The sequence below is a fragment of the Nilaparvata lugens genome, chromosome 8 (assembly GCF_014356525.2).
Source record: "Nilaparvata lugens isolate BPH chromosome 8, ASM1435652v1, whole genome shotgun sequence".
Lineage (NCBI taxonomy): Eukaryota > Metazoa > Arthropoda > Insecta > Hemiptera > Delphacidae > Nilaparvata > Nilaparvata lugens.
Genome location: NC_052511.1, coordinates 9540543 through 9566020, shown reverse-complemented (window position 1 = coordinate 9566020; position 25478 = coordinate 9540543). Strand labels below are relative to the sequence as shown.

Sequence of the window (25478 nt, the reverse complement as noted above, 5' to 3'; positions counted from 1 at the left end):
TGTGCAAGAGAGATGGATTGTGCGGTGCATGTGTGCGGAAGAGAGATGGATTAGGTGTACAATGCTGTCTCTAGATCCCCCCTGCCCTCGCGAGGTGAGTCACAACTTGTCCAGTAGCCAAAATCACCCCTCCTCGAAATCATTCTGTCTTTATCACAACCAACGCTGGCTGCAGACCTCTCTTATCACTCACTCTTTCTCGCAGGCCTCTCTCTCGCGTCCCACCCTTCCCGCACACAATCCTGCGTCCATCTATTCTTTATGGCGTAGTAGGGATGGATGGGGTGTGGCCAGGGGGCGGGGGGCGGTGAGGACGAATGGATTCTCGTAGCTCGTAAACCATTCGCACTGCAACTCTATAGGCGAGTCTCGTATCTTATAGGCCGGGCAGTAAGTAGTTCCTGTTTCAAGCTACGCGCCTCCTATAGAGTCCTCTACTTCAAATTACGATCTTTTATCACCAATATTTAAAATGTTGTTGACAAGTGGTGACTACAAACATGGTTTCGACAGTTTGTTATCACGTTCCAAACATTAGGACTCGACTTGGAACAACTTCGGACCTTATCAACAGTTGATAAGGTTGCTTCCGGTGAATACACATCTCCACAGATACTTTGGTGTGAAAACAACAACAATTACAAACCTCAAATCTAAAACAAGTGTTTCTTTGTGATCATAAATAGGCAACAATCTCTTTGTGTGAAACAGAAATTGACTTACTTTTAAAACCCCAACTACCATCAGACTGACTGTTTTATCAACACGTGTAGTTCCCTGCAATCATCGAAAATGGTACAACGTGTTACGCGATAGAAAACCTCCTCAAGGGACTTCTTGACTTGGTGTCGTCGACTTCGTGAAAAAATAAGGAACTGTGATTCTGTGCGCCTTCGGCCTTTTTCTCTGCTGTGCAAAGGGGATAAGGCCGGTCATAAACAACAACACAGAGCTGAGTTCTGCTGCTGAAAAGAGAGAACGAGCCGCGGGGAGTCTCCAGTACACAGAGCTGAGGAGCGTCCTCCCTCTCTCTTCTAACTTGATACTGGTGAGTGGGAACGTTATTTCTTATCACTGTTTTGAAACTTTCAATAGTGCCGGGTCCCTCGTGTTTGTAGGCCATTGTGTTGAGTTCAATGATGGTTTTCTGAGGATATCTTTTTTATTTGGCTTAACAGAAGAAAGAGGGATGGAATTTTGATTGAAGTTTTTGACTGTATGAAGGGTTTATTATGATTTGTATCAAAGGTATGAAGTCTGTTAATCCTCATGATATCAGGGCTAGCTATGAAACTGTGAATTGCAATGTTCCATTTCACGAATTATCAAATAGTGTTCACTTTAGCAAGAGGTACCAAATTCTCAAATTTTCATATCCTTGAAGGGTATGAAGTTTGATAACCCTGATAGTTCTAGGACTAAATATTAAACTGTGAAATGAAATGTTTCAGTATTCGAATTATCAGATAGGCTCACTTTAGCAAGTTGTGTAAAATTCACAAATTCTCATATCTACCAAAGATATATTAATTCACCTAAGGAGGTATCTGTGTTTAATATCCTCTAAGATTTCATCAAATATCCTGAGAATGGGCTCACTTTTCAATATAATTCTATATCACTCCGTGTGTAAGTTGTGAAATGAAGTGTTCTATTATTCGAATTATGAATTAGGCTCACTTTAGCAAGAGATACATAATTCTCATACTCCCATATCCACCATTTAAATATTAATCCACCAAAGAAGATATCAGTGTTTAATATCCTCTAAGATTCCATTAGATAGCTTGAAAACGTGCTCACTTTTGTACTATCAACATAATAATTCTATATCACCCCTGGTGTAGGCTATCTTATTTTTGAGGTTAGCTCCACTAGGAAAGCCTTTGTAATCTGTGACTCCACTTGTCATTATGCTTTTCAAATTCCATCATTTGGTTGTTCCCCTATTTTGATTTCAGAGTTTATGAAGCTTAGTAATTTTCAAGATCAAGATGTGGAGTTCACGTTGTGTATAATCATTAGAATTACATTGGACGATTCTTGTTTGTATATATTCCCACTGAAAATATCTTGTCTGATGTGTTCCTTGAGCTACAGTTAGTTAATGATACTTTGATTTTATATTCCTACTGAGGATACATTGACTGTTGTGTTCCTAGAGCAAAAATATCTTGTGAAAATAACTTGTCTGATGTGTTCCTAGGGCTACAGTTAGTTAATGATACTTTGATTTTATATTCCTACTAAGGATACATTGACTGATGTGTTCCTAGAGCTACAGTTAATTTTTGATACTTGGTCCATTGTTCTTCTTCTGTATTATTCTTGTTTAATTATGGAAAAAAACTAGACATAATCGGGCCTTCTGGCTATGCTTTCTGTCTCTCTCTAGCGACTCATATCCAACAGATTTGACTAGAAAATCATAGAGTTGCCTCTTGTCTAGTGTAAGGGAAGTTCTGCGTACATCAGAACAGATGAACTTGTATGTGGGATATTTGTAGAATTCCTCTAAAATAATATAAATCGTTCTTGATGTTATACGAATAGTTAATTTTAAAGTGAATTCTTCGTTAGAATTGTTGATACGTCAATAGCGAAGGTTGAATTAGGGAGATTTGAAGCCAAGATGATTATTGATAGCCTACCATGACTTATCATTCAATCGCAGAATGACACTTTCAATGAGTTACAGTAATCTAAACATTTTTAATACATTATTATTTTTGTGTATTCACAATAAGCTCTGTGTGTTTAAACATCACAGTTTTGTGTAATTCCTGTGCATTTCAGAACCTGTTGTAACTTTGTTCGAATGTTAATTTCTTGTAGCTAATCCAAATCATGTTTGCTTTCTCATTCAATTTGAAATTCCTCAGATGATAGGAAAGATCAAATACCTCAAAAATGGATATTTAACGGAAATTACAATATACCTAAGAAATTGAGAAGATCCAGTCAACGGCAAATAATATAGTATTGTAGTGGAATCTGTAAACAGAGATGATAAGTGAGAATAAATTGGTAGAAGTTCAACAATAAACTACTATTTACAGTAAGATTCTTATTATTCAGTCAATTCTTAAATACAAAAACTTTTACTTGAAATTGTATCAGACTGCATGAATGCTAATAAGAAATCTAGTAAAAGGCAGAAATCTACGCAAAAATCTATGAACGGAGATGATAAGTGGAAATGAGCTGATAGAAGTTCAACAATAAACTATTATATTTAGAGTAAGATTCTTATTATTTAGTATTTATTTATTTAGCGTATGGCATTTTTTTTGTCAAATTTTTAAAATTTCACACTTTTATAAGTGCACGTCGAGGGATGAAATATATTGTATTGCCTGGGGACTGGCTACAGTGAAGTCGTTAGCCTCGCCCAGGTAGGCACGTCTCTCACACTCAAATATAATGTGGTGCACTGTCTGCTCCATCGCCCCATTATTTAGTAATTTCTTGGATACAAGACATTCTACTTGAATACAAAGCTTGTACTTCAGATCGGTACTTGAAATTGTTTTAGACTGCATGTATTCTAATATCTATCTGATATTACTGTACAAATAAATTTGATTACACTTGGAAAGTTGAATGGAAACAGGTAGCCTATATAACATCATCACACATCTCGACTAGGTGTTGCGTTGCAATAAATAAATTCCAAAATAAATTTGATTACACTTGTAAAGTTGAAGGGAAACAGGTAGCCTATATAACATCACACATCTCGACTAGGTGTTGCGTTGCGCCTCTATACTGTCGTGGGATCACATATTTGGTGATGTTTACGACATACGTGATTCCTGGAGAACCCCAACCCCGGGATTAGGCCCACATTTGACTCCGCGGTATGCGTTCTATGATTACTATGGGATATGCCCCTTCTCACTTGTTGGACTCCTGAAGTCACCTATGCTCAACTGCGAGGGTTCATGACGTTGCCATCCATTTGCATTCTATTACTATGTGAGGAATAGTAACAGGGGTAATAGCTGCATAGCTAATAGCCTCTAATAGACTGTAGGTATTGTGGTGAGTAGGGTTGCCTAATAGACTAGAGCCGTCTCCGTTTTCTATGCTTCATAGAATCAAAGAGAATAAAAAGTTTAAACTTATGTTTTGAACTTCTAAAATTCTCTTTGATAGAAGTAATACAGAAATCAAGCATTAGAAAAATCCAACATACTGCTTCATACAATTCCAAAGGCTGAAGATTTTAGAAGACCGGTGATGTCTTCTTTATATACTTTCATATGCAGCCTATAATTTCCCTAAAGCTTATGATTGTATCATAGAGAAACAATAGCGTGAGTAGATATCCCATGGTATAAGGCGTTTATGTCGCAGCTTTTACTGTTACCTAAGCCAATTACTGTCGAATATTGTCTTTTTTTACTGTTTTGACCGGGTAAGAGTGTATGAACGGCACAATATGAGATACTACCAGCGTCATAAAGCTTCACAGGAAAGAACTACGTGGACTTTCAGCTTGAGATAACAGTAAAAGTTGCGACATACGCGCCCCATACCATGGGATATCTACTTATGCTATTGTTTCTCTATGATTGTATGTAGTTATTTGACAATGTTCAAGATTCAAGATTTCTTTATTGCGGAAAACATTTGTACAAAATGCATAGCATCGTCATAAAATCGCATCGTTCAATCTCCTTTGTCGTTCTCTTACAAATTATAGGCAAATTAACTAAATTCATTGAATTGAGAGAGAACAATAGGTATTAGAAACGAATGAGAAAACATTATCTTGATAAAGAGTATTGGTATATATATATATATATATATATATATATATATATATATATATATATTGGCACACTATGATTAAAATTCATTACAGATATTTAAACTGCAATCATCAGCTTGAAATGTTCCAGTTTTAACTGATACTGTCCTGTTATAATATACAGTATTTGACAGTATTAAATAATAATAATATCGTGTGGCCTGGCTGGCTCAGGTCTGGTGTCAGAGTTTTCAGGTCGCAACTAATCAATTTCAGGCCTCTGACATGACCTAATGACTGCTTTTTAGGCAGCCGGGACCGACGGTAACGTGTCCATCCGAAACACGGGAGTGGCCCGAGATAAATATCTTGCCCAGGCCGGGATTTGAACCCGGGCCTCTGAATCATAAAGCCAGCATCTGATCCACTCGACTACGGCCACTCCACAGTATTAAATAGTAGGCTATTATACAAAAAATACACAAAATTCATATTTTGTTATTCCTCTCATCACTGATGCTCTTCACATACTCAAAAATTTGTAAACTACATATTTTTATCTAGTATCTACCATTATCCTATTCTACAGTATTCTATCCACCAAATGTATTCTATCCTATCATTCTATTCCCATAACACAAAAATGAATATTAGTATAGCATACAAAAGAAATTTGAATATCATCTTGATACAAATGCAGTAATAGCTATTCAAATTGTTATATAGGACTGCCAATTTTATTGAAGAAATAATTCAAATTTGGAAAGGGTACCTTCAAGTTATTTCCATTCCAGTAGACCTAATCGTTGAACTCTTCTTTTTTAACTTTCGATGTTAACTGATATATTTTTTAAACTTCACTGTTATATTTTTCTCAATTACTCTGTCAATTGATAAGAAAATTGAAAGAATTCGACAGCAAATGAGTTGAGATATGCGGAGGGAAAGAGCGATTATTACATGAGTACTTGGATCATTGTTTGTAAGTCAAAGTTGAACTCTTCTTTTCAACTTTCAATGTTAACCAACTAATTTTTAAATATCTTCACTAATCTTTCTCTCAATTACTCTGTCAATTGATAAGAAAATTGAAAGAATTCGACAGCAAATGAGTTGAGATATGCGGAGGGAAAGAGCGCTTATTACATGAGTAGATCATTGTTTGTAAGTCAAAGTTGAACTCTTCTTTTCAATTTCGATGTTAACCAACAAATTTTTAAAACTTCTCCACTAATCTTTCTCGCAATTATTCTGTGAATTGATAACAAAATTGAAAGAATTCGACAGCAAATGAGTTGAGATATGCGGAGGGAAAGAGCGCTTATTACATGAGTGGATCATTGTTTGTAAGTAGCAAGGCAGGGACAGGCCGGCCATAATAGCGGCGTAATTGCCGGTTTAGGGCGAGCGCTAATGTCTGTTATATTCCAAATTGACCTCAATTTATCCATTTGAGGAGCACTGTGACTGCTGGTCGCCTCTCAACCGAATCAAGAAGCCAGATTTCAAAAGTGCAGCTTTCTTTCCATCCTTTTAATCTTGGCTAGTTTTGTCATACTCGAATTTTGATTTGAATACTGTAAAGAAATTTCTAGCTAATTTAATTTCAATTAAAGATTTTTCTGTGATTGAGTTCAGAGTTAGGAGATGGGAAAATAATGTTTATGCAGATGAATAATGTGAACTCAAAAATATAAACAGATTTTTCTGTGATGAGTTTTAAGTTGGAAGACGATAAATGTTTATGCAGATGTGAACTCAAAAATGAGTATTTAAAAATGTGAACAGATTTTTCTGTGATGAGTTCAGTGTTGGGAGACAGGATATGTTTATGCAGATAAATAATATCGTGTGGCCTGGCTGGCTCAGGTCTGGTGTCAGAGTTTTCAGGTCGCAACTAATCAATTTCAGGGCCTCTGACATGACCTAATGACTGCTTTTTAGGCAGCCGGGACCGACGGTAACGTGTCCATCCGAAACACGGGAGTGGCCCGAGATAAATATCTTGCCCAGGCCGGGATTTGAACCCGGGCCTCTGAATCATAAAGCCAGCATCTGATCCACTCGACTACGGCCACTCCACAGTATTAAATAGTAGGCTATTATACAAAAAATACACAAAATTCATATTTTGTTATTCCTCTCATCACTGATGCTCTTCACATACTCAAAAATTTGTTAACTACATATTTTTATCTAGTATCTACCAGTATCCTATTCTACAGTATTTTATCTCACCAAATGTATTCTATCCTATCATTCTATTCCCATAACACAAAAATGAATATTAGTATAGCATACAAAAGAAATTTGAATATCATTTTGATACAAATGCAGTAATAGCTATTCAAATTGTTATATAGGACTGCCAATTTTATTGAAGAAATAATTCAAATGTGGAAAGGGTACCTTCAAGATATTTCCATTCCAGTAGGCCTAATCGTTAAACTCTTCTTTTTCAAATCTGGATGTTAACTAATATATTTTTTAAACTTCACTGTTATATTTTTCTCAATTACTCTGTCAATTGATAAGAAAATTGAAAGAATTCGACAGCAAATGAGTTGAGATATGCGGAGGGAAAGTGCGATTATTACATGAGTACTTGGATCATTGTTTGTAAGTCAAAGTTGAACTCTTCTTTTCAACTTTCAATGTTAACCAACTAATTTTTAAATATCTTCACTAATCTTTCTCCCAATTACTCTGTCAATTGATAAGAAAATTGAAAGAATTCGACAGCAAATGAGTTGAGATATGCGGAGGGAAAGAGCGCTTATTACATGAGTAGATCATTGTTTGTAAGTCAAAGTTGAACTCTTCTTTTCAATTTCGATGTTAACCAACAAATTTTTAAAACTTCTCCACTAATCTTTCTCTCAATTACTCTGTCAATTGATAAGAAAATTGAAAGAATTCGACAGCAAATGAGTTGAGATATGCGGAGGGAAAGAGCGCTTATTACATGAGTGGATCATTGTTTGTAAGTAGCAAGGCAGGGTCAGGCCGGCCATAATAGCGGCGTAATTGCCGGTTTAGGGCGAGCGCTAATGTCTGTTATATTCCAAATTGACCTCAATTCATCCATTTGAGGAGCACTGTGACTGCTGGTCGCCTCTCAACCGAATCAAGAAGCCAGATTTCAAAAGTGCAGCTTTCTTTCCATCCTTTTAATCTTGGCTAGTTTTGTCATACTCGAATTTTGATTTGAATACTGTAAAGAAGTTTCTAACTAATTAAATTTTAATTAAAGATTTTTCTGTGATTGAGTTAGTTCAGTATTGGGAGACGAGAAATGTTTATGCAGATAAAAAATGTGAACTCAAAAATATAAACAGATTTTTCTGTGATGAGTTTTAAGTTGGAAGACGATAAATGTTTATGCAGATAAAAAATGTGAACTCAAAAATGAGAATTTAAAAATGTGTACAGATTTTTCTGTGATGAGTTCAGTGTTGTGAAACAGGATATGTTTATGCAGATGAATAATGTGAACTCAAAAATGTGTACAGATTTTTCTGTGCTGTGTTCAGTGTTAGGAGACAGGATATGTTTATGCAGATAGATAATGTGAACAGATTTTTCTGTGATGGGTTCAAAGTTGGGAAACGAAAAATGTTTATGCAGATAAAAAATGTGAATTCAAAAATGTGAAAATGAGATAAATATACTAGGTACATCTGGGCTGTTGAATGAGTTAGAATTGGAACCGTTTTAGACTACAGTTTATGGTACTTTTCTGGAAGTTGTGTGATTTTCAATGATTGAATTAAAAATAAATCAAAATTGAGGGATTTAGATATGAGGTTTCAAGAGACTATTGAATTGCTCAACATCATCAAACAAACTATCTTTGAGTTGTGTGAGTTTCAAAATCGCTTCACTGTGGTTCGGTTCCACCTATAAGCTGAAACCTAATTATACTTTATTCATCGTTTTCATCTGTATTTTCATTTACTTACTTTCCGTCCCCATTGCACAGTGCGCATTTTTCCGTCTGTATTTCATAAAGGTAGAACTATTGGAATTGCAACTGGATAAGTACTATGATGTAACCCATACAAATGGACTGTTGTATAAATTAGAATTGGAACCGTTTTGGGCTTATAAGCCTGTCGTACTTTTCTGTAAGTTGTGTTATTCTGAATGATTAAATAAATAAATAACCCCATCAATGGAAAAATCTAGAACTACCCGAAACTCATCTACAGAAAACAATGTCAACTCATCACTCAAATTTTAAAAATAAATTTCTTGTCAAGAGTCTTTATCCAGCATTCATCAGTTCATGACAAACTTTGCCTTATAATGAACTAATCAAAATGCCTACAACACTATTCTAGAAGGGTGAGACCCTACGCTGTATTGAAGTAGATCTACCAGAGTGTCCTATATATTTAGTACATGGTTTAAATAACTGTATAGTATTGAAAAAGGGGTTAGCGTGAATGCGAGCTCAGAAGCCTGTAGTTGTGCTTGTTCGCCGTGCATGACACGACGTGACGTTCCGGTTGCGTGTTACGGACCGAAATGGAAACTTGAACGTTTAGCGCGACTCTATTACCCGCTTCCCATTTGTGGCACTGATAGAATTTTAGTCACTTTTTCGAAAATGAGGGTTGAACAATATGTAGAGAAAAATGTGGCCCCAGACTGAATTTTAGTAACTTTTTCAAAAATGAGGGTTGAACAATATGTAGAGAAAAATGTGGCCCCAGACTGAATTTTAGTAACTTTTTCAAAAATGAGGGTTGAACAATATGTAGAGAAAAATGTGGCCTCAGACTGAATTTTAGTCACTTTTTCGAAAATGAGGGTTGAACAATATGTAGAGAAAAATGTGGCCCCAGACTGAATTTTAGTCACTTTTTCAAAAATGAGGGTTGAACAATATGAAGAGAAAAATGTGGCCCCAGACTGAATTTTAGTAACTTTTTCGAAAATGAGGGTTGAACAATATGTAGAGAAAAATGTGGCCCCAGACTGAATTTTAGTCACTTTTTCAAAAATGAGGGTTGAACAATATGTAGAGAAAAATGTGGCCTCAGACTGAATTTTAGTCACTTTTTCGAAAATGAGGGTTGAACAATATGTAGAGAAAAATGTGGCCCCAGACTGAATTTTAGTAACTTTTTCAAAAATGAGGGTTGAACAATATGTAGAGAAAAATGTGGCCCCAGACTGAATTTTAGTCACTTTTTCGAAAATGAGGGTTGAACAATATGAAGAGAAAAATGTGGCCCCAGACTGAATTTTAGTCACTTTTTCGAAAAAGAGGGTGAAACAATATGTGGAGAAAAATGTAGCCTCAGACTGAATTTTAGTCACTTTTTCGAAAATGAGGGTTGAACAATATGTAGAGAAAAATGTGGCCTCAGACTGAATTGATTCTGCGTATATATTATTTTAATAATTTCAAGAATGAAGGGGCGCTTTATGAAAGATTAGCAGGTGCTCCGCAAGGGTTCATTTTAAAACTTGACGTAATGAAATCTTGAAGAATTGAAAATAGGCCTATAACCATCCTCGGTTGATTGAGAATCTATATGCAAAATTTAAAGTGAATCAGCCCAGTAGTAGTTCAGACGTGATGATGCGTAAAGCATAATTTTCCAACCCGTACGTGTATAAGCCAGTTCTTTCCTTTATTATAGTATAGAAGTAAACTTAACTGATATTAATTCAACTGATATATACGACATTGTTGCACGAACATTCATTCATTGATTGTCTAAGGACAAGAGATGCTATGATGATAATATTGTCATTGCCCCATTGGAGAAAATTAACATCTTATCCAATAGATCTCCTAGTGTCCAGGTATTGAAAAGCTTTTCATTTTGTCACTATAGCCTACAGATCTATTCCAGCTTCTAGCTTGTTATTCATGAAGATTATATGATGCGAATATCATTCATTGATTGTCAAGGGACAAGAGATGCTATGATGATAATATTGTCATTGCCCCATTGGAGAAAATTAACATCTTATCCAATAGATCTCCTAGTGTCCAGTTATTGGAAAGATTTTCATGTTGTCACTATAGCCTACAGATCTATTTCAGCTTCTAGCTTGTTATTCATGAAGATTATATGATGCGAATATCGGAATATAGCTTTCAAAATTCTGAAATTTTGTCTTTTTCATTCAATTCTACATGATTAAATTTCATCTTATTTACTTTCAGAATGATATTATTCTCTTAATTGAAAGTTATTCTATAGCCTACAGATCTATTTCAGCTTTCACCTTGTTATTCATGAAGATTTCAATGTGAATATCAGAACATAGCTTTAAAAATTTATTTATTTATTTATCACATTGTGTATAAGTACTTAACATGAGGAAAGGCACAACAGGCTCATGCCCAAAACTGTCCCATTTCAAATTTATACTATAATGTCCAAATCAAAATGTTGGTTATGTCACTTTCACTTTTCAAAATACAATTTACGCTCTTCAATACTCAGATAAACGAGCAAATTTTGAATCAAAATCATATTTAGTCTAAAATATCAAAAAATCTGGAACAGTAACTTATTAATTATTTAAAAATTCTAAATTTTGAATAAATTCTGGAATTTGGCCTCATCAATCCGATTTCACATGATTCTATTCCATCCTATTCACTTTTAGAATTTTAATAATTATTATTCTCGAAATTGAAAGTTATCCTGAAAAACCTGATCTACTATTGAAGGAATTCTATATTAATCGGCAGATACAAGAGCAAGAAAATAAGAAACCAAAGCTCTTCTATCGATGATAAAACTATTTAATTTGTTGAAATCCCCTAGAAATATAATGTAGATAATTTATTCTGACGAGAAATTACCAACAGACTTTTAGCCCACATTGATTTTACTCAATGAAAGAATAGAGTTCGTGAGCATAGGCCTACACGAAAGCATGCTCCTGTGAAATATTAATTTTTATTAACAAATCCATAAAGTGGATTTTTTGACAATTTCTCAAGTCTCTTCAATTATGGAAGAATAGATATTTGGAAAGAAAATGAAATGACAAGTTGAAAGTGAGAGAGAGGAATTGAAAAAAGAGAAAAAAGGAGAAAAACGGATTGATTATGGGAGAATGAAGAGCAATTGACTGCTGAATAGAGTAGATGAAGAGATTTTGGAGAAGGAAGAGCTTCAAAATTATGTTACGGCGCCGACTTCACCTGTTTACACTGTTTTTGATTGCTTGTGTGCTTGTGTGAGTGTGTAAGACTGTAAGTTATGGATCTGGTTGCTGTGCTGTTGTTTATGCCTATGGCTTTTTAAACGCTCGCTTCTGATTCTTTCTTCTCACTCCAACTACCATTCACTCTCTTCTCTGTCTCTCTCCGATTCTCTTTTTACCATGAAACCCTCGTTCCATCCATATAATTCAGACCCTTTCTACAACTGTCTGTCCCTTTCAATTATGTTTCTCGTTCCATTCACACCGGATAATTTTGGGTAAGTTTACGATCTATGAGTTTCCAGTAGTGGGTTTGAAAATTATGTCTTCAGGAAAAATTATCATCATATGCATTCAACAAGACTCTATTAGGTCTAGGATGGATTATATCATTCGATTCATTTATTTATTCATTTTATGCTTATTTATTTATTGTACAAAATACTACAATCATAATATAATTATGACATTGAAGGAAAAAATAGGCTGAGCCTGTACTATCACTTGAATTTGTACTTCTGGCCACAAAAATACTAATGTTTTTCTGAAACTTCATCTCTGCTTGAATCTAGTCATTCTCAATAGAGCAGTATTGTCATTCCAATTGAAAGAATTATAAACTATTTCTACTTTATCAGGCTACTTACTTGAAAATTTACAAAAAGTAACATTGAGAATCCCACTCTTAATCAATTTTGAAACGCGAACAGGGAATTATTTACCTCAACTGTTGAATTCAAGACAAGAAATTGATCAGAAACATTTTCGAATGTTTATTCATTTCAAAATATAAATCTTCAAGAAATATTGGTCAAAAACTTGTCGGGCAAAAATAGCCGGTTTTGAGTATTACCATAGAGAAACAATAGCGTAAGTAGATATCCCATGGTATAGGGCGTTTTGTCACAACTTTTACTGTTATCTCAAGCTGATTACTGTTGATTATTGTCGAATTTTACTGTTCAGTTGTGGTGAGAGTGTATGAACGGCACAATATGAGAGACTACCAGTGTCACACAGCTTCACGGGAAAGAATTAAATGAACTATCGGCTTGAGATAACAGTAAAAGTTGCGACATAAAGGCCCTATACCATGGGATATCTACTTACGATAATTATTGTTTCTCTATGGTTTCACTTTTTGTGTAGTTGAGAAGTTGATATTGTGGTAATTATCCATATTGAATGAAAAAGACTAAGAAATTGTCAAAAAAAAAATATTGTCTCTATGGTATTAGCAAAGAGAAAGTAAAGCATAAGATAGCTTATGATATTTTTCCTCTATGGTATTATCGTATACATATATAATATATTGTACACATCTTTATTTTTAACATTTTTCATTGCTACCACTCTCAACATGAATTGGAAACATGAAATTTTAGGCAGATGTGAAACATTTTCTTACATAAGATTATGTGATTTGTGCCATTCCATCAATCTCCCTTTTCGTTCAACTTGGACACCACCTGGAAAAAATAAATCTTCATTTGAAAGAGAACAATGATTTTGATACCGATATTAGATTTCAGATTTTTGAAAAATTAACTTGTATTTCAATTACTGCAAACTGTATTGGGAAGCCTCTGAAATAGAAGATTCTAATAATATTTGATACATAAGTAATCGATCAGTGGGGGAACAGAAAAGTGACATAGAGGGAAATAGAAGCAAGAAAGAAACTACTAAAAGTTGGGGAAGAAAGTGGTAATAAAATGATGAAGAGATGTTGACATAAGAGTGAATCAATTTGTCCAAACACGAATAAAATGAGATGTAACATGATGGTGAGCAAGATGATGATAGTTTACAGATGTAGTAAAGGTTTTAGAAGACTCCCTCGAGTAAACGTGACAGTAATAGTCCATAAAGTTTTCGCTTTATGATCACTCCAACTGATAGTTTTCAGCTCTACTCTCATGCTCTCTCTATTCAAAATTCAAGCTTCTTCATTCATGAATTCCATTGAATGAAAACTCCTTGATATCCATATTGTCAATACAACTAATCCATTGAAACAATTTGAGATACTAGTTTCCGTTGTTACACCATTATCAATCTCTAGTAAACAGATTGCTCTAACATTGACCAGCTAAATTTAGAATATGTTATATGGAAAGCGAAAAGGGACCAGTTGTCGGAAGAGTAAATTGTTCAGGGCAGAAATAATACAGACTAGGGTCAAAAATATCGATTATCATGCAGTAACATCTCCTTTGTTGATCAGAATCGATTGAAAAGACGACTTTTTCGTCGATTATATGAACACATGTAATTATGCAGAAAAGGGAACAGTTGTCATTATGGAGTTATAACATTGCCCTGTTTTTATGTTTGAATAGGCATAACTCAGTAATTTTTCAAGGTATCAATCTGATTTTTTTTAAAATTGTTCTTTATAGTCTCCTTTATTAAGGAAAAATGATATATCAAATTTGATTTTTTGAGATATACAGTATACCCCTGCACACACACATCAATTTTTGTTCATAAGATATTTTGCCATCCTTATGAATTCTTTCAAATTGAACGGAACTTGACTAACACTATCTGTTTGAAATCATCTGTTTAATCTAAAGAATTTATAAGGACGGAAAAATATCATATAAAAATCGATGTGTGTGTAGCCTATGGGTATAAACCGTACGATTGGCCATGAGCTGTGATACTGGGGCATGTCTAGTCTCGGCCAATCACAGTCGAGCTGACTCTATTGGTGTGTACCAATAGATAAACACAGCTGATGTGTCATTGGTCTACAGCTATTGGCCAATCGTAGGGCATCACGCTTTCACCCATACTATAATACATTATGCTGTTGAATGTTTAGGTTTAGGTTTTCAGTTTAATTTAAATATTGATAACGGTGTAACAACTGAAATTGGTATATCAAATAACTGTAGCTCAATAAATCATTGGTTTCAACAATATCTAGTCGTTTTCATCCAATATGGATATTTATCAACTTCACAACACAGAAAATTCATAATTCAGTGAAAGCTCGATATAGCACATCTCAATGGACCACTTACAAATGTACCATTCAGAGATATGTACTGTATCGGGTTGTAGCCTACTATATCGAGTTTTAAAGCTATATTGTGATCATTCGAAGAGACTGCAGAAGAAAAAGTACTGAAACGGTTGTACTATAACGACTATCGGGGTTCCAAGGTATTACTTAGTACAATATTATTATCTACTCGTGAAGAGTTTATGCCTTCCAACTTTTAACACGTGCTTTGATGCATATGAATTGAAGGGAGATATTCATCATCAAGGCTACTGTATACTGTAACTAACATACTTTGTAGAACTTTAAATTTAATTCATAAAAAATACAAATAACTCTTGCAAGATCTAAAGTATTATGAAATACTATAAGTGAAGGATCACATCGGTCAATTTGATAATTGCTTGAGATTCCCACCAATTAAATCCAAATAAATAACTTTCAATGTTTCAATGTCGGAGATAATGTAGAGTATATTATAATAATGTGAACTCTTAGGTCACAATGGTCATTGTTTTGATAATTGCTGATAAGTCTCAGATGGACATTTCGTGGTCTAATCTTATTCAAAACTATTTGTATTCAATTTTTGATTGACAGCTTTATCAGCTCTCCAATACGTCAAAAGTCATTGGTTGATTGATGGATGGGTTCAGGAAGCTAATGACAGTGAATTAAGCCATCTGTCCGGAGAGAAAAATCACGTACTATTTATTTATTTATTAATTAATTACAATCAACTTAAGGACAAAGAAACAGACTACAGTCCAAAACTTCTTTTCATCCCAATTTCATAAAATAAATTGTCCAAATAAAGGTTATGTGCGACTTTTCAATTCTTCACTAACTTCTTCCACATTGAAACAAAACACAAACACTTGAAACAATTAATTTTGAATTTAGAAAGATTAAGATCCGAATTGATAACAAAATTCCTTCCACTTAGCACTCAAAACTGTATTTATGGACAATAATTAATGTATTTATCGTGAATATTTATTGAAATATAAATGGTACATGTGTACGGAACGAAATTGTAACATACGAGCTCTTACATGCTCAACTAAAGTATTACAAAGTAGTGTGAAGTAGTATAGATTGAGAAGGGGATGGATACCTCATCACAGTATTTTTGATCGAGATAATTTGATTGTTACCTTGCTCAATTGTAGAAAAACAAATTATACTGATTGAGATGATGGACTTAGTTACTTACTTGGGAAGTAAATATATACTTGGTTGGTTAGATATATCCATGGAATTTAGATGATAAATTCTCTATGGTACTGTTGATTAATACACTTTTTTCATAAATATCAATTTTTGAGAAAGTTATTCAATTTACAAAAACTGATAAAGATAACTAGATATTTAGTAAACTTGATTTTTTGGTAAATTGAATAACTTTTCAAAAATTAATATTTTTGTTTTATTCAATCAACAATACCAAGAAGAATTCATCCTCTAAATTTCATTGATTTATCTCTTACCGAATTTGAAATGTTCTGTCCTGAACGAAAGACAGAAATTTTTTTGCAAGAAAGTTAAAATATATATATATATATAATATATATATATAATATATATATATATATATATATATATATATATATAATGAATTCACAGCTAGCGCACAAGTTCGCTTTGCTAGCTGTGCCAATTCTATTTATTCAATCGAAATGTATTAATCATTTTGATGATTATGTATCTTTAATATACTGAATATCTAATAACTGAATATTTCAGTTATTATTGTATTAATGATTTGAAATATTTCAAGTGATTCTGTATTTTTGTATTTTTGCAAAATAAAGATTTTGATTTGATTTGAAGATTTCAACTTTAGGCGCTCATATCTGAAAAATTAATGATCAATAAGAAATGTTTTCCTGTGAAAACTTTTTATTTTGATAGTTTGATAGTATATACAAATCGAAAAACTTTGAAAAATATTATCAGTAGAGATTTTATTTTTAGCCTTTGCACAGCCTTAAACAGATTATGTTTTTCAAGTTCCGTTTAAACTGGTAGAATTCATAAGGACGGCAAAAAATCAAGCATCCAAAAGTCGATGTGTGTAACTGGCTTTAGCCTACTAGTCAAAATTATACTACTTATAATAAACCGCTTTATTTATAGTTCTATCCATTATGAAAAATGTGTTCTATAATGAATTTACAATGTCGGTATGGTGGATGAAATATATAGAAAAATAACTACTTATAATAAACTGCTTTATTTATAATTCTATCCATTATGAAAAATGTGTTCTATAATGATTTACAATGTCGGTTTGGTGCATGAAATAAATAGAAAAAGAACTACTTATAATAAACTGCATTATTCATAATAAATTTCATTCATTATCAAAAATGTGTTCTATATTGAACTTACAATGTCCGTATGGTAGATGAAATATATAGAAAAAGAACTACTTATAATAAACTGCATTATTCATAATTCCATCCATTATAAAAATGTGTTCTATATTGAATTTACAATGTCGGTTTGGCGGATGAAATATACAGGAATAGAATTTCCAACTACAGATTATACAAGTCATTTTAATAGTAAATAGTTACTTATTTTCCAAGAGAATGATTCCTGAAAAATGGGTGGAGCTACTCCACATGGGTTTCCAGGAAGGCCCTCCTACAGCTTCAAGATCCGCCCCTATATGTTACACCATCTTCCTAATTCGCCCTTACCAAAGATGATGGAATTGTGGTTGAAATACAAAAATTGAATAAATTATATTCGGATATTGATGCTTGATAACTTGAAAATCTCATTCAAACTTCACTTAGCAATGAGAAAAGCAGTTCCCAAATAATTTCATTATATCAAAGTAGGGGTTGTAAACCAGAAAAGAAATGAATTATTGTCGAAACTGGGCGAAGATTTGTATGAAACTACTTGGAATTGATACCACTACTTGTGCTTTAGATAGATTGAAACATAAAAACACTTTACTTACATGGGCAACATTTGTACAAATTAATAACAACAATATAAAAAACTTGTAGTACCCTTTATTAAAAACTTTAAAATATTATTATTTATTATTAAAAACTTTAAAAGGTGCTACAAGGTTTTTATTAATTAGATTGAAACAATATCTATCTTTAGTTATCAGATAATTAAAATACAATGTTTTCCATCCAATATGAATAATTTTCATAATATTTCAATAATTATTCGTTTATAGACGAGGATTAATATAATAATTGGGTGAACTATTGATAATAAAAAGTGATTGCATTGGACATTATCACAATTTCTGAGTAGTTGGGAAGGTGATATGGTCTAATTTATCCGTAAAATAGACGAAATAAACTTTACAAACAAATTAACTAAACTATTGTACCATAAATTAGTTCATTCAGCCGAACAAGCTTCAATTTATGTCCTTACTGGATGAGAGACTAGGGCCCGGTTGCACAAAAGCCGGTTGAATTTCAATCATGATTAATTTCACGAGAATCAATCAGAGAAGGCTTCTCTGATTGGTTCTCGTGAAATTAATCACGATTAAAATTTAACCGGCTTTTGTGCAACCACCACTAGATATTGTCAAACTACAGATTTATTAAAATCGAGATACCGGTTTCGGTTGTTACAGCATCACAATATCTCTTGAACTCCATCAACTATAAATATATTAAATAAATAATAAATAAATAAATAAATAAATAAATAATATATATATATATAATATATACAATGAATTAAAACAGGGGACACAAGACATAAATAGATTGAAAACAGTTAAAAACTTACATTATAAACGGAAATTTTCGGTAACTGAGTCCCCTTTTCTCAACCGAGCAGAGAGTGGTCGGTTGAGAAAGGGACTCAGTTTCCGAAAATTTCCGTTTTTAATGTAAGTTTTTAACTGTTTTCAATCTATTTATGTCTTGTGTTTCCCGTTTCAATTTATATTACAAACTTTAAAGTGTTTTCTGTTATGTGCTACAATGGATATTCTATTAATATATATAAATATATTAAATAAATTGATATAAATAATATATTTTTATATATAAACTTGTGTTCAGCTAGCAAGTTTGTAAGGAGTATTTATATCAATTTTGAAACAATGACTCTTCTCTCATTTTGACTCTATAATAGACCTCACGCCGGAGTAAAATTGAAATCGATTAGAAAATTAATCAATCTCTGAAGATGCTATCCAGCTGCATTACAAATTTTCTAAAAGCGGCCGGTGACTGGGCAATACACACTTTGCGCTCCTAAATCATACTCTCCACTATTTGAAATATGAGCCAGCCTAAATGCTAGGGTTTTGGATGAGGGTGTTTCAGTAATTATCTCTGCAGGGTGCTCTGTCCCCCCCCCCCTTTATCAACACACCCCCACCGTGGCCAGGGTGGGTGGAAGGGGAACCACTCTTGCACACGCGATAGATGATAACAACTCAGTTCTTTCGCAGCGATGAGCCACATGATAACCTGAGTCCAAATTACGAATTCCAGGATTGGTTTTCGGAATGTCTTTATTGTTATCGTGGCTTCTCCAGTCTGATTAATGAAATATTCAACGGATTATTGTGTTGTTCGTGTTCTCTTCGAAAGCAATTTTCAGTGCCTGTCAACGAACTTGTTACATTTACTAGCTAAACTTGTAGATATGATTGATGATGGATGTGAGGTTGTTGTTATTTGTTGATGTCAAATTTTGATCACTGATTCCCGAATTTGATTACGGAAGTGGACCTCTACGTTGAAAAAGTATCCGTGTTTATAGTGACTTGAGAGTTGAGACAGAATATTCATTTATAATTCATTAAAATTTTATAAAAATTGTACACGTGAAATTCTAACCTTATCTTGGACTTTGTCACCTATAAATTTGGAAGAAAAATAGCACAAGGACTACCTCATTATTCCATCTTTCAATATTATTACATTAGTGTCATTTGTATTGTTAATAAATAAGAATATTCATTTATAATTCATTAAAATTTTATAAAAATTGTACACGTGAAATTCTAACCTTATCTTGGACTTTGTCATCTATAAATTTGGAAGAAAAATAGCACAAGGACTACCTCATTATTCTATCTTTCAATGTAAAAACATTACTGTCATTTGCATTGTAAATAAATAAATGAGGTTGTCGAGTAGATTTTTTTATTTCTATAAGATAGAAGAGTGATATACCCACAAGAATCCTGAATAAGAAATTTTTATTCGAAAAATTATTGTTGTTTCTGTAACATAGTTTCAAAGAACATATTATCATAATTTAATAGAACATGTTGATTTTATTTCATAGATAAATGAATATGAAATCGTATTATGTTCAATTTCATATAGTACGGACAGTATAATGAAATATATAAATAGATAAATCAGTCTATATCAATGAAACTTCGGTTGAAGGCGTGGAGCCTAGAAGAAACGATAATCAGGATGAAACATAAAAGCTAGAACAAGCAATAATAATAAGATTCAGGATTTTCCGACATAAAATTCTTGTGTTTCTCAAGTTTGAAGTTTTCAATCTCTGCGTTGAAACTGAAATTTGAATTTTCCAATCAAAGATCAGCTAAGAAAGTTGGGCTCAGTCAGTTAAGCCCTAAAACAGTGTGCTTATAGTTCTTATCAACAGTTTGTTCTTAGAAAACTAATTTAGCAAACTGTTCTAAAGTAAAATTAGTTCTTATCAACATTGAAGCAGCATTGAAGCATACAAGGTAAAATAAACATTTCGAAACAAGAAAGTCTCTCTCTGTTTTAGATTAAATGAATAAATAGAATGACACAATTCTCTTGCCTGCGGTCATTCTATATTCTCTATTGATTCATACAATAAGTACATCATCAAAATGATAGGGAGAAAAAATAAGGTAACCTTGTGCTATTCCTCTTCTAAATTCAGATAAGGTTACACCACGGAATAAGGAAACCAGTGTTCTTCACTACGTGGTTACACATAGTTCGAAATAGGTTAAGTCTTGTAGGTATCAAATATCAAAATCTGGTATTTATTATACCTTTCTCCTTCAGGATATAAATATTCAGACTCGGATGGAATTCTGCTATTTATCTAATTTAGTATTCAATACAAGATTTTCTGTGAATGGAACATATCAAATAGCAATATCAGCCTGCAATGCAATGCTAGATGTGGAGGAAGACTGCAGATTTGTCAAGAAAGTATAGCTGAGTATACGGCGCTACTCCACGGCCTCCTTTCAAATGAATTATTCAACATTCATTCTGAAGAGTAACTGAGTCAGATAATATATTGGTTTCTAATACACTTGATGAATCACCAGATAAATCCTAATGAGGGCGTTATTTCCGTAATAGGAAAAAGTAATTGATATTCTATAGGAGCAGATATTGGATTCACATTGGAATTTATTTGAAGGAATTGATGTACCGTATCTGTATTACTGTGAATGTATATTATGAAAAAAATTGTACAGAGATTATTTTTTATATTTGCTATTATTTGTCAGTAGCGTTGTATTGGAGGTCTTGTCAACTCTATAATATGTGCGTACAGACCAATCCAACGTAATATCCGTAAAGGCGCGTACAGATATACGCGCCGCGAACATGAGCAATTCACTTTTAATCAGCTGACTATATCTGTATTTTCACAGAAACGGTATAAGATATAGATATAAAAAGCTTGGTATCAGCTGATTAAAAGTGAATTGCTCATTAAAGCTGACTATATCTGTATATTTACAGAAACGGTATAAGATATAGATATAAAAAGCTTGGTATCAGCTGATTAAAAGTGAATTGCTCATGTTCGCGGCGCGTAAATCTGTACGCACCTTAAGGTGCGTGCAGACTTATGCTCCACGAACACGTGAATTTCACTTTTCATCAGCTGATGCTATGTTTGTTATATCTGTATTCGTACAGGAACAGTAAGATACAGATATAATCAGCTGATGAAAACCGAAATGCAAGTGTTCGTGGCGCATAAGCCTGTATGCACCCTGAGGATTGTATGCGTTGAACTATGGTTGATAGGCCTATTAAATCGGACATTACCCAATTGTACAAAAACTGTATTGATACAGAAATAATTAGATCCAATAAAATGACCAAAACTGTTTGGATACAGAAATTAATAGATTCAATAAGATGACCAAAAACTGTATTGATACAGAGCTCTTGTAATGATTCATGGTTTGTGATTTCTTTTATTATTGCTAGTGTTTTGCTTTCTGTCTGATAATTTGCGACTCCTCCCTGCACACGGACAAATCATGCAGGGAGAATCTATTCATCCATTACACTGTTATATTTTTTAAATAGAACTAAAAATAAAAACCTCAGTACCCTTTTTTGAATTATTTTATCACAACACAACAAGTAAATCTTACTTCATATCACTTGAAATGGCATCAATGTTGAAACATGTGATGAAATAATTCAAAAAAGGGTACTGAGATTTTTATTTTTATTTCTATTCATATTACAAGTAGGCCTATACACAAGAGAGTAAATAAAATGGTATATATTTTTTAAATATGTCATATTTTATGAATAAACTAATTTTAATTTGAATTTGAGAAATTAATAGATCCAATAAAATGACACTGGTGGATCTCCAGCACCAATGTCTCATAGAATTGAAAGTTGTTTCTTGAATATTAAAGATATACTGTTCTTCTGTTAGCTTCAAACTAATAGAAGAACAGTATCATTATCATTCCGAAAATAATGTCCATTGTAAATACTTACAATTCCTTATATTTACTTATATTATTACCTGTATAGGGCTACTAAAATATTCTCCGGTTGTGATTTGATAGAATGAAAAAGGGCATTTGATTACTGTTATTTTGTTTGAAAAAAATTAAAATTTAATTTAAAAAAATAATTAAAAAAAGTGAACGTGTTATTTTTGAGCTCAAAATGTATGTGTTTTTATAGAATTATTTTTTGAATTTGAAGTTTGTTTTATGTTTTTACGGAAGTTCTATTATTAATCTATCTAAATTTAAAATTGTTTGTTTTATTCTGATTTGTATATTCAGATTGCAGATTTAGTGTATTAATTGAAATGGACATAACCTACATAGTATTTGGACAATTTTAACCCTACAGAGACACACTTACTTTATGCTAACACAGTAGGCACACTGGGGTGTTGAACACCCCAATTTAATTTTGCATTTTTCTTTGAAAAATATTTAAAAAACAAGTAGTTAGACCATACTTCATAGTTTCTTAATCATTTTTGTTCCAAGTGCATACAGAAATCAAAAGTAAAGCACTGTTTATCAATATTTATACTAATTTTAGAAGTACGTATGTTCCGCCTAAGTGTTGGAGCTCCTAATCCGGTTTGAACGAATGGCTTGATCATTGCCAATGACAACTTCATCAAAAACTCACGTCTCATCATTTCATTGTTTTGAAACTCAAGTTGTAGAGAATCATAGCATTCATTCCAATCTGATCCATCATTCCATACCACATTCGTAGTGATAATACAAGTAAATCTTAGTAATAAAAGTGTTTGATAAAAGTCCTAGGTAAAAGACACTCTGGGGTGTTAGACACCCCAAACGAAGAACAGGATGAGCTGGTGACCTTGTAGAATGCTATTACTGACTGGAAGTGGTGGAGAGTAGTTGACAATACTACAAACCTAATTTAGACTGGGCATAAATTCCCATCTGTTTGATAATGTCAACTGCAGAACGGAAAAAAAATCCCTGGGGTGTGAAACACCCCAGTGTGTCTCTTTAGGGTCAAGGCAAAATTAGGGAATTGAAGAAGTTTTGGGCAATAGCCTGTTTTTTCTTTTCCGACTACTCATTCATTTATTGTTTACTCTATCCAATAATTGAATATCATTCTATGAATTCATCCAACTACATAACAATTTCTGTTTTCAAAAGACGTACATGTTTTTTCATCCTCCTTGTAGGAGAGGTTGGGTTATTCTTTGGCAGTATCGTGTTTCAAGCCTCGGTGTCTAGAATTGACTTGAAGCTCATCACGTTTGTTATCATGAACTGGTCATCTTGATCGAAGATGCCTCAGGGCTCCATAACTATAGCCATATCTACCTATATACCTGCGCAGCTACATAGAATATAGGTCCCTATATTTCTCATATATTATAACAAAAATATGTGTCTACTTTACTATATAGAATACCTGGCTCTTCCTCAGCGTCTTGTTATTAGACCGCCTCCAAGCTGATACCCATATAATTACATAGTCTTTCGGTAACCGTTTACTATATCTCACTGATTATAAACAAAATAAAAAACATTCGATTTTTTTCACCGTTTGCAATCGACTCGTGACGTTGTCTTTCTCTCTCTTCTTTTTCTCCAAGATGTATAATGTATCAAAGTAATTAATTCGAGTTTAAAACGTGTCTTGTATCAGCCGCGGCACTCCATAAATCGGATAGAACAAACCTTTATCACTTAATTTAGTCTTCAAAACAGTTTATGGCTTTGTGGAGCCAATTTATGACCCGGTTATCGGAGTGACTCAATCAACTGGATTCATAATACAGTCGCTGGTATATATTGAATAAACATGATATTCTTCTTCCATAAAAAACTTCTTCAAAGTATATACAGGTATTCTTGTTGCTTGTGGATCTTCAGTGCAGTTCATCAAAGTGTATATACAAATATACGTTCTTGAATTAATAAAAACAATATAAAAACTTGTAGTACCCTTTATTAAAAACTTTAAATATTTACAACTTGAAAATACGTTTTTCTATATTGAGTAAACATGAATTTCTTCTCCCAAAAAAAAGTTCTTCGAAGTATACAGATATCTTATTCTTGTTGCTTGTGAACGGGTCTTCAGTACGGTTCTTCAAAGTGTATACAACTATAGGTTTCTCCATATAGCTGAAACATTATACTCTTCTCCCATAAAATGCTTCTTCAAACTATATGCAGATATTCTTCTGCAAGATATCCTTCTTTGAAGTACATACAGATTCCATATTCTTGTTACTTGTGAACGGGCCTTCAGTGCAGTTCTTCAGAGAGTATCCTATACAATTATACGTTTTCTTTTCGTTAAATCGATGAAACATGACATTCTGATTCCATAAAACACTTCTTAAAAGAATAAACACGTATTCTTGTCACTTTTCAACAGTTCTTCAATGCAGATCTTCTAGCTATTTACAAATATACCATGTTTTTTTACCATGCAGATGACTTTTAAAGTAACCTTGTAACCTTGAGTCGGGTTTTAGGAATCGGAAACAAAACTTCATTGTTATCTAAACTGAATTGGGCCTAGTTCTTCCTTTAGATCTGGGAATCACCCTGAATAGCCTCATTTTGGTTAAGTTTAGGTAAAAAACACGCCTCGTTTTTTATTTTCATTCAATCCAAAGAAACTTGGAAAAGGTTAGCCTTGAAGAAATAGCTAACGGTGCTCTTGGCATACACACGCACAGCAGGCATTCTGAGAGTGCGAGAGAATGAAGGGAATGTGATAGAGAGCGAGTGAGAAAGAATGGAAACAGATTCTGTCATTC

General features: G+C 33.2%; 1 protein-coding gene across 3 annotated transcripts in view; it reads left to right on the top strand.

Annotated features, from left to right (window-relative positions):
- The first annotated feature begins 345 nt into the window (after positions 1–345).
- Positions 346–25478, top strand: part of LOC111055349 (homeotic protein antennapedia-like) — a 388426-nt gene continuing 363293 nt past the window's right edge. For 2 of the 3 annotated variants that reach the window (XM_039433880.1, XM_039433878.1), the window contains exon 1: positions 347–1048. The gene's annotated coding sequence lies outside the window, so the exon portion shown is untranslated. Of the gene's footprint in view, positions 1049–25478 lie in introns of all 3 variants that reach the window. The other variant, XM_039433875.1, reaches the window with a different exon arrangement.